Source organism: Pezoporus occidentalis, unplaced genomic scaffold (assembly GCF_034315485.1).
Source record: "Pezoporus occidentalis ecotype Australia unplaced genomic scaffold, CSIRO_AGI_Poc_V1 ctg11, whole genome shotgun sequence".
NCBI classification, from domain to species: domain Eukaryota; kingdom Metazoa; phylum Chordata; class Aves; order Psittaciformes; family Psittacidae; genus Pezoporus; species Pezoporus occidentalis.
In genome coordinates, this window is record NW_026912886.1 from 10,878,639 (window position 1) to 10,888,471 (window position 9,833).

Consider the following 9,833-nt stretch of genomic DNA (forward strand, 5'->3'; position numbering starts at 1 on the left):
CTTTTTATAGAGTTTGGACATAGGAGAAACAAATGGCCAGAAGGGAAAAATCTTCCTAAGATAAAAAGGAGCTGGCTGCTCTCTGCTGACCCTTTGGCACCATGCCTACCAGTACTGAAGAAGAACAAAGCTGAGAAACAGAGATTCAGCACTGGTAAGATATAGTCACTCTCTCTGAAGCACTTGCACCCCACAGCCCACTAGAATATCACACATAGGTGAAGCCTTCAGCCTGAGAGGAAGGCGATGGGTGGAAAGCTGAGCAAGGGACACTTAAGAGTCTGTCACTCTAAGAGCACAACTGTAGAAATACACACAGAAATAATACAAAGTGATACCTTCTCTTACAGATTTCAGGGGTGGGGAATAGGGAAACCCAGAAGAGAAGAGGGGACAACTCTTCTGCGCCCAAGCCACCCACCTAGAATTTGCAGGAGGAATTCCCTGATCTCCCTGATCCCAATAGGCTCTTGTCTATTCCCAGTGACTTGGAGCCAAAATGCCTTCTCTCTTTCAGGAAGTTTCTCTTCTTAATGTTTTTGTTTTGTTGGGTTTTTTTTGTGGTTTTTTTTTTTTTTTTTGCTCCTATTAAAACACCCCCAATAAGAATTTTTTTAAGGATGACAAACTGGAAAGTATTCAAAGAAGAGCAAGGAGAAATGAATTATGACTGATGGAGAGACTCGGTTGCAAGGAAAGATTAGAAGAGCTAAATATGTCTAGCTTGGCAGAGAGATGACTAAGCAGGGAGGGGGGGAAGTGATAAATGTCTGCAAATATTTGAAGGGCGTATACACTGAGGAGGCAGAGAGATTCTGCAGTGTGAGCCATACCAGGTGGTGGGATTAGGAGCAAAGGCAAAGGAGCAAATCAGACAAGGAAAAACACACAAGTCCAGAAAACTCACAAAGCAAAACTTCAAATGAAGTCCCCATGACAGTGGATATACATCCATTTCCCCACACCAGGGACATGGAGGTTCTCTCGCAAGTAGAAAACTCAGTATACGAGACATATGGGAGGGCTGTACGAGTGCTTTGATGCATGTAGGACTAAGGGAAAGAGTTGTATCTAGATGCTGGGAGGCCTTCGTGGACAACAGGTGTCCCACCAACACTATCAATGAGAGAGTTTCAGGCAGGAAGTGAAGGTTGCTGTTATGTCCAATTGAAATCACAAGAGGAAGGTTTGTTTGGAATAACTTAATGACCCTGAACTTGGTAGAGCTACAGGACTTTATCTAATCAGATATACTCCAGCCAGATGGTCCCTGGGAAGCAGAAAGCTTTAGGTCTGTTAAGCATACAAGAAGATGGTGGTGAAAAGCCTGAAAGATGAACAGGAAAGATAAAACCATCATATTCCTCCATCTTAACCAAGGTTAGCCATCCCCCTGCTTAACCAGGGCAAAAGGAGACAGGGGAGAATGTAATTCATCCCCCAACTTAGTTTCTGATGCAAAACACACCAGTGCTTCCTTTAGAAGCTTGAGAAGTCAGGAACTAAAGATTGCCAAATCTTCATTCAGGAAAACAAAACACCCACTTTCAGCCATAGAAGACCCCAGCCTCCAGCCTAGACATCCCTCCAGTACATCATTTCAAGCCCTCTCCTGCTTCACAGCAGAGCACCAACCTGCAAACAAGTGGGAAGACCAGGCAATCAAGGGAGGGCCTTCAATTACATGCCTGCAAGGTCATGTAATTGAAGGTTATATTCTAGTCCTAGTCCATCTGGATTCCAGCTGGTACATGAAACTCAACTGCTTTAGGGGCACAGATGAACAGTGTCTCCTCCTGCTAATACACAAGGGGCAGACCTCTACTTTTGTCCTCCTGGAACTGTGTCACTCCATCCCAAATCCACAGCACTCAGCTGTTTTGCTGGAGAAGGTGGCATAGGTCCATGATAATGCAATAAAACACTTTGAGTCCTTCTAAGAGATGCATCTCCAGTGTTAAACCTCCTGTGTTAAACCTGCACGATCTTGTGTAAACCAGGCAAAAGGAATTCCCACAAGTGTGGATGCAGGAAGCATGCCAAGGTCCTTCTCTTTAAACTGGATTTAAAGAGAAGTTTGATGGGAAGCCACAGCCTCAGCTTGTTTCCAGAACACTTCATGTCCCTGGTATACCTGTGACAGGGAACTCTCTCTAAACTGTGTGATGCTCATCCGCTTGGCAAGCAGAGCTAATTCTATTAACGCTGCGCTTTTGTAAGAGGAAACAAAAAGAGAAAAGGTATCTGGTCACAGTGAGATTTAAAGCTGATAACTGTATATTCCTCTAACAACTAAGTGAAATAGGGGTGCAAAGGGGGCAGCCAGAGGAGACAGCAGTTTGTGTGGTCAATCAGCTCAGCAAGACAATAGTACCATAAAGGAAAAGACACACATCCATCTGTCCCTGCAGAAAACAATCACATTCTTACACATGGACCTTGACGCTTGGAACAGCAGTACTAAAAGCCTCAGTATAGAAACTTCCCATTTTGGTTGGGTAATACACAGGCACTAAGGAAGAACTTCACCTTTGAGAGACAGGGTTGGTAGAGACAGAGGGGAGGTTTTCCAGGACTTCCAGTATTGCAGAGAAACACAAAGCCAGACATTGTTTTCAGCAAGCCAAAGCCTCTTAATAACATAATTCCCACCAGAAATCACACTGGAGAGCCATCACAAGGTCCTCCCACCCCAACAGAGTTGGCTGTCCAACAAATAGATTCTTATCTTCTGAAAGAACCAAGTCCCAGTGCTACTTGTGTGCAAGCCAGCCCTAGGACAGAGCAGCTGCGATGACCTTCACACGTGGAAACAAGCACAAAACATCCCATGTCAAACAGGGAAAGAGGTGATAACAGATACGCTCCTCTCTCTGCTCTTCCTAAGCACATGAACCTCCAACTAACAGAAATGAGGAGTGAACTCAGAAGAGCTATTACACAGCTCCTGCTCTCCTTATGCTGGATGAAACACGAGGACATACCTTGGTCTGAGTGCAGCGCTGTGTAAACCAGGCGTTGGGTCTGCTGCAAAGGCAGGCTGCTTGAGCAGCTACTGTCCAACACTCAGGTGAGCCACTTTCAGGCAGTCTTGGAATGTGTGGCAATGAGGTCATAATGGAAGAGCCAGTCTCGTCTCCAACAACAGATTCCAGTGTCCCAGCATGGCTGTAGGGAGTACAGTACTGTTGCAGCTCTTTTATTAATTAACCAGATGCTTAGTTTCAACATCCTGGCTAAAATACAATGTGGAGAATCACATTTCCTTTCTCTACCTAGTTTTTGCTCCACAGCTTTACCCAGAGAAGTTTCCTCACTATATTCCTGGTGCAGTTACTGCAGAGCAAGTGCAGCATCACTGCACTTCAACAAGAGCAAGCTGCACCTCAGCAGCAGGTGAGAAGCTGCTCTTCAGTCTGCCCAACCCAGTCTCATGGACCCTACTGTGTAAACATAAAGCACTATTATCTCCACTCTGGACATGGAATCACTTTATGGAATTTATTATTATTATTTGGAGCTCAAATTGAAACCCTCTGGCCACATATGAACACTAAGCCTGCTCAGAGAATGCAGGGAGCAGCTAAAGTAGTGAAGAGGCAAAGATTTATGAGAAACAGAAAAGAGAATTTCTTTCCTGGAAATAAGCTTCACATGCCTAATCTATTTCTGCTGTTCTTGCTGCTCTTTACCAAACTTCTGACAGGTCTTAGAGACTAACACTTACCATACTGCAAGCTGTTCCTCTAAATCCTAGTTTATAACCACCTGGATAGATTCCCTGGGTGGCATTTTCCTCTTTCTCATAGCTCTTAAGAGCATCTGTATTGCCTATGCCACACTCTCCATCACTCCCTGTCCTCCCTCCAACGCCATCTCAACTCTCCTTACCTTGTCCTGCTTTTATCTCCTCCTGAGGAGCTCCCACCCTTTCTGATACTCCCATTAGTGAGACAGATTGAGAATGGCTTTCACCTGTCCCCTAAACACAACTGCAACCTCACCCCTTCCCTTTGCTTCAGTAAAACCTACTTCTGTAAGGTCTTTACAAATATATTTTTTCCCCTGATAAAATGATACTAGGAGAGGATTTAAAGGGAGGCCTGTGAAAGGAGCAAAACAGCAGGGACAATGAGGAGTCCTTCCCAAATTGTCTTTCTGAATGCTCTAAATGGCTTTACAACAGCATGAAAGTGCTTCTTGATTATTTCCAAGCTGAGGCTCAGGAAAGCCCTAAGGGTAGACAGGAGAGGGGAAGAGCGTGGATGTCAGCAATTGAACATGAACGTGTGTAAAGAGATGAGGAGGTAGGGAACGCATGAAAACCTGAAGGAAGGAAGGGTGTGGTAGAAATGCTGTGGTCCCTGACAGTCCCCCTCTAATGCTGGAGCAGAGTTACAAGGGGAATTCAGGGCTCCATTTCTTCCCCACAATAAAAACTTTCAGCTATTCTTTATGCGGGTGTCTATTGGTCTCCAGGTGCCTGGATCCCCCTTTATGATCTTCAGCAAGATTCTGCAGCAGAAGATTCAGACAGGACTTACCAAATTCCCTCCAATCTAACAGACAAACCTTCCTACTTTACAGTAACTTGTCCCTTCAGATTTTCCTCTGGTAACATGAATGGGGCTGATTCCAAACTCCCAAATCCCTCGTGAGAGCACATGGGCAAGACCTGATGGATGCCATCAGTGCTGCTCACACCTATCCCTAGAGCCAGCAGCACTTGCTTGAGGGAAGGAGCACAGCTAACACAAACATCACTCTGTGTTCCCATGGCAACCAAAGTGTCACGTTCATCATCGACTCATTTCAGGAAGAAAAAGATACAGGTTCGATGTAGGAAAATCCCAGAGTCCCAAAGGGCTTTGTTGAGGCTGGGCAGGTTTTTAACATCATTGCTCGCACTGCTCACCCCAGGGGCTGCCAGGACATGCAGCCCCCAGCTCCACGATGGCACTTAGATTTGAGCAGGAGGCTGTCTAGGATTAAAATGCATCCAGTCAGATACATACAGTTTGTGTCTCATCTGTTTTGTGTCACTCTGAAGCTAGGGACACAAGATCAAATTGCCACAGCTGTAGAAGTTAGCAAATGTTAGCAAAAAGAGGTTACAGCTTCACCCGTCCTATCTCACATTTGACACAACCTGAGGATAATGGTTGTTATCAGTTGCCTTTGCTCAGTGGGACATGGTGGCTTATTAAAACACAGTGATTTAATAATATGGCTGAAGTTGGACTTGCTCTGCCTGAGGCAAGACAGACCTTTGTGTGCATCAAGTCTCCTCCTGGACCCAGTGAGCTGCCACTGTCTCAGTCTCATGCTTTTCTCTGAAGCTATCTGTGTCTCAGAGACCAGACCCAGCTGGGATCCAACACTGCCATTAGCAGGAATCTGTATGAGCTTCTCTGCTGTGAGTACACGGCAGCAATTAAAGCATTGCCACGTAAGTAAGTACATAGGGGAGCTCACCTTTCAGTTCTAAGGCAAGCGTGCTACAAAAGGGAGTCTAGAGATGCAACGCTGGACACTTTTGGAGCTCTGTGATGTGTTCTTGCTGGAGGCATGACAAGATCTAAGGCTGGAGGATTTATTTCAATCACTTTAAAATAAGTTCCCTCAATTAGTACTTGTTTTCTTTTGAAAAAGGAGAAAAAAAGGAAGAGGAACTTTCAGCCTGAAGAACAAAAAGGGAAGATTCTGAAAATGGTGCTTAGGATAAAGCACTTGCCTGCAAAGGAAGATCATGCTTCTGCTTGAGAAGAAAAGGGGAAGAGAATGGCAGCATTATACACAGAGTCCCTGGATAAGGCAGGTATAAGTGAGTTTAACACTCCACTGTCTCTACATCCCCACGCTGAAGCATGACTCTAGCAAGGTGCAATATTTAGATGACCTAGTATCAGAAATCAATGCAATCAAAGGGAAATATCCCTTGACACTTGGGACAGGGGATATTTAAAGAACTCTGAAATCCAAGACATTAGTGTATTTATTAGTGCTTAGTTTTAATCCCCAATTTTATTTGTATTTGGTTTGTTTTTCCCTCCCTGAGCACTTTAGCTGGCCCAGCAGTGCAGTGCTCAAGTCCAATTTATACCTGTAACAGGGGCAAGCACCTCAGCTAAGAAGCAACTTTTTCCTCCTTGAAGACTAGAGAGAAACCTCATGCAGGCAGCCTTTCATGAGAGAGATAAAGAGAAGCTGCTTATAGGCATTCACGTGTGCTTTTATGGGAAAAGAAAGTAGAGATTAAGGATGACAAAGGTCAAGGCAGATGGTTCCACAGATGTAATGATATTTTGGCCTTTGCATGACATCTACGAAGGATAGCTTACAGCAAAGTGCTCAGTATTGTCCAATGGGCCCTGGGCTTTGATCCAGGAAAGTTGTATTTTCTCCTAGGTCTCCAACTGATTTGTAGCATCACCTTGATCAAGTCACTCAGCCGGTTTACGCCTTTGCTCAACATTTGGGAAGCCCTTTGCGACGAAGATATGAGCATCCCAGTCATTTCCATTGTCCAGACAAGAGGAGAGAGAAATCACTTTCAAAGCTTCTATTTCCTTTCTGGACTAACCCAAGCTAGCAATCAGCTGTGATGGTAATACAGATGGATATACCTGAGGGGCCATTGTGTCCTGTTGGCCTGGTGTCCTGTTACTGCATGCATAAGCTGGGAAACAAAGTACTAACCCTCTAGGTTAGGTGATGTAAAGATGTCCATCAGCCCATAAGGGCGTGAGATCACCAATGAAATAGTTCTGGTTATCCTTAATGAAACACAGCAGTGTATTCATTCATTCATGCCTTTCAGACTGGTGTTTCTGCAGAGGGGACAAGCCATTCTGGCAAGGTGACTGTACAATTCCCTTCTCTTTCCCTCTGGAGCAGCCAAGCTGGGGTCAAGGCAGCTAATGAGAGGGATGTGCTGTCTGTTTGCTTGCTCCTGTGACTGGCTGCCCGTTTAGAGGCTGCCAGGTAGCTGGAGTGTGCCAGCCGGGCTGTTGCAAGCATGTGAAAATTAACAAATCTCAGTGTGAGCTGGAAAGGGCAGATCAGTGAGAGAATTAAAATAAAAGAGAAAAAAAAAAAGGAAAAATGAGGAAAAAAGAATGAAGAAAGAACAGGGAGATGAGCCAAAAGGAAACACTTCAAAGCCCGTAGCCTGCAGCCCACATTAATGACAACAACAAAAAGAAGATGGGACCTTACATTTTAATCAAAGGTAATTACTTTTTTAAGAGCTATTCTAACTGTGCTGTGCAGGAGCAGGCCTGGCTCTGGGCCCCTACCCCCAGAGGTGTGGGCATGGCTGGCTGACAGAAGAGAGGGTTTCCTTGCTTGCCTTCTTTCTGCATTGCCTGTGAGCATCAGCGGAAGGAAATCAAGAGTGAGTGGGTGCTGTAGGAGAAACGCCTCTGGGGAAGAAGACTGAAAGCTACAGGAAACCAAAGGAACTAGGAACATGACTGAAATCTAAATCTCAGTTTCCTCTAGCTGGTCTCTGTATGAATACTGCATGTAGGACGTTAGCTTGAAAACCAAAGCCAACTGAATCAGCACCAGAAGGCAGCAGGTAGGCAATCACAGGGAACTGGGGTGGAGAGTGGCACCTACCTCAGTAGATCAAGTGGAGATGTCAAGACTATAGATATATAGAGTGACTCAGACATATAAATTTATACGTGTGTATGAAAGAACTAGAGAGGCTGTGACCTCCTTAAAAGCCAAAGAAAGATGCTTGTCTCTAATCTCTCCCCTCTACGTAGTGAAGAAGTCCTTCTCTCCCCTGCTGAGGAAGGATCAAATGCCCACCTGCAGCCAGTGCGGCAAGTGGTCTTCACAGGAAGGTTCTTGGATGGAGATCAAAGCATACGCGTGTTGGGGTCTTTGTTCCCCAGCACGTGTTTGTGAAGGAAGGGGAAAAGGAAGAAGAATTTGGGCAGCACAAAACCTGACTGAAGAAGATCAGAATAAGGCTGAGTGTGTCACAGGATGAATAACCTGTCCTCAGGAAACAACATGTAATTGTTTCAATTAGTGTAAGAGACTCTGAAAAAAAGGAAAAGGGTTTACAAAGGCAAAGCCTCAATTGAAAACCAAAACAAACCAGAAAAACAACAGAAAAAGATAAGAGAATTAATGAAACCCTCTGCCTATTTACATAAAAGGAAGACAAAAGGTGGTGTACTTATTTGTAGTCAGAAGCCTCATGCAGCCACAAGCAGCAGTAGCTTGTGATCCTGCAATTCCATATGGCACATAAAAATGAAGGCCAGAAGCAGTCACACCTGGATTAAACTCCTCAACCTACCAAGGCTTGTGTTTAGGGAGGAAGGCAATGAGGAGACATCACATTTGGGTAGAAGAGATGTAACCCGTAATGTAAGCACCCCTTGAAAAACGAGGTATATTCCTGCAGGTGATAAGATGCAGAAAACAGCTTGAAAAAGAAGAAATCCGATTTTTAATATATGTTAGAAACTGTTAGCTTATTTTACTTGCAAACATCCGAGACATTCTGCCACTCTAATGAAGAACCATTGGGGATATTTCACATGTATTCTCCTCACAGGTTGTTCAGGACTTCTAAAAGCACGCAGTGATTTTTGGTAACACCGGCAGCGTGACTACAGCATGGGCACTTTCCATAAAGGATTGCTGCAATTGTGGGTAAATAGGAAGAGCCAGCTCTGTACAAACATCCTTTCTTGCTCCAGAACTTTAGGGCTCGCTAAGAAGAAATGGCCAGTCCAGTCTAATGCTGCATGAAGTCAGACAAAAATGAGCACTTTGCTCTCCCCAGAGTTATACCATGGGAAGCAGAACTTCCACCTTCAAACAGAATATTCTTTTGCACCCCAAACCAGAGTCTGCTAAACTCCTTGTGAAGTTTGCCAAGTATCTCTTGATTCTTATGCCAGCATTGGGCCAGATAATCCTAACAGTGCTCTCTGTGTAGGCACACAGAGGTGTATTCTGGAGTTGTTAGCTGCTGAAGACAGCTGGGAGTTTGGTGAGGTGTGGCAGCATGCAGCCACATAGGGTTTCCTCTGTGAGGTCAATCTTTTTTCAATTAACTTATAATCCTGCAATAGTGACAAAACTTGATAAAGGAATACTGTGCCTGAAAACTCTGTGTTCCAACAACTGGTGTCTTTGGCATCCTCAGGCTTTCAGGGCTACACCACCACTAGCCCAAAGCTTGTTATTCTGACAAGATGGCAAGGTAGTTTTGTGATGCTGCAAAGAGTAACGGCCTTTTTCTGTATCCCTGAAGGTGTTTAACCAAGCAGCAGTGCCTCTGAGACATTTAGGTTTTGCTCACAGCTAGGTACACTGGGAAGAATTCAGTGACCTTCAGGATATTAATAGATACAGAGTCCCTTTGTTCCTGGGAAGCAGGCAGGGGACACTTCCCCATTTATGACCTGCAATTACTCTGCCACCCAAGAGGAAAGTCTTTTTTGGCCTGCATCTACACCCATTACCAGGGCATGAGCAAAGTCTAACAGGGCCAGGCAGGAGGAGCATCCCAATGTGCCACTGTCTCACTTTCCCTCTTGGTTCCTTTGTGATGCTCAGCCCAATGAGCACTTCCCATTGATGGCATGGAGTTGCCAAGCAACGTTTGCCATGTCCCTCTGTGGGCCATAGCTTACAGCTCTGTGGCAGCTCAGATTTTGAAGACAAGGGTTTGTTGTGAAGAGCTAAATAACCTTCTCTCTACCTCCTCTCTTCCTACTTGATGAGGTGAAAAATGAATCATGAATATGACAGATCAGATCCTGCATTCAGTTGCTCTTGGGTTAATCTCACTGAAAATT

General features: G+C 44.8%; 1 long non-coding RNA gene across 1 annotated transcript; it reads right to left on the reverse strand.

The window, feature by feature from the left end:
• Nucleotides 1-593: 593 nt before the first annotated feature.
• On the reverse strand, nucleotides 594-4,030 carry LOC134167145 (uncharacterized). Its single transcript, XR_009966103.1, has 3 exons — nucleotides 3,728-4,030; nucleotides 2,985-3,168; nucleotides 594-1,327 (listed from the first exon to the last, which is right to left on the reverse strand). It is a non-coding gene; the product is annotated as an uncharacterized LOC134167145 (long non-coding RNA).
• Nucleotides 4,031-9,833: the final 5,803 nt, after the last annotated feature.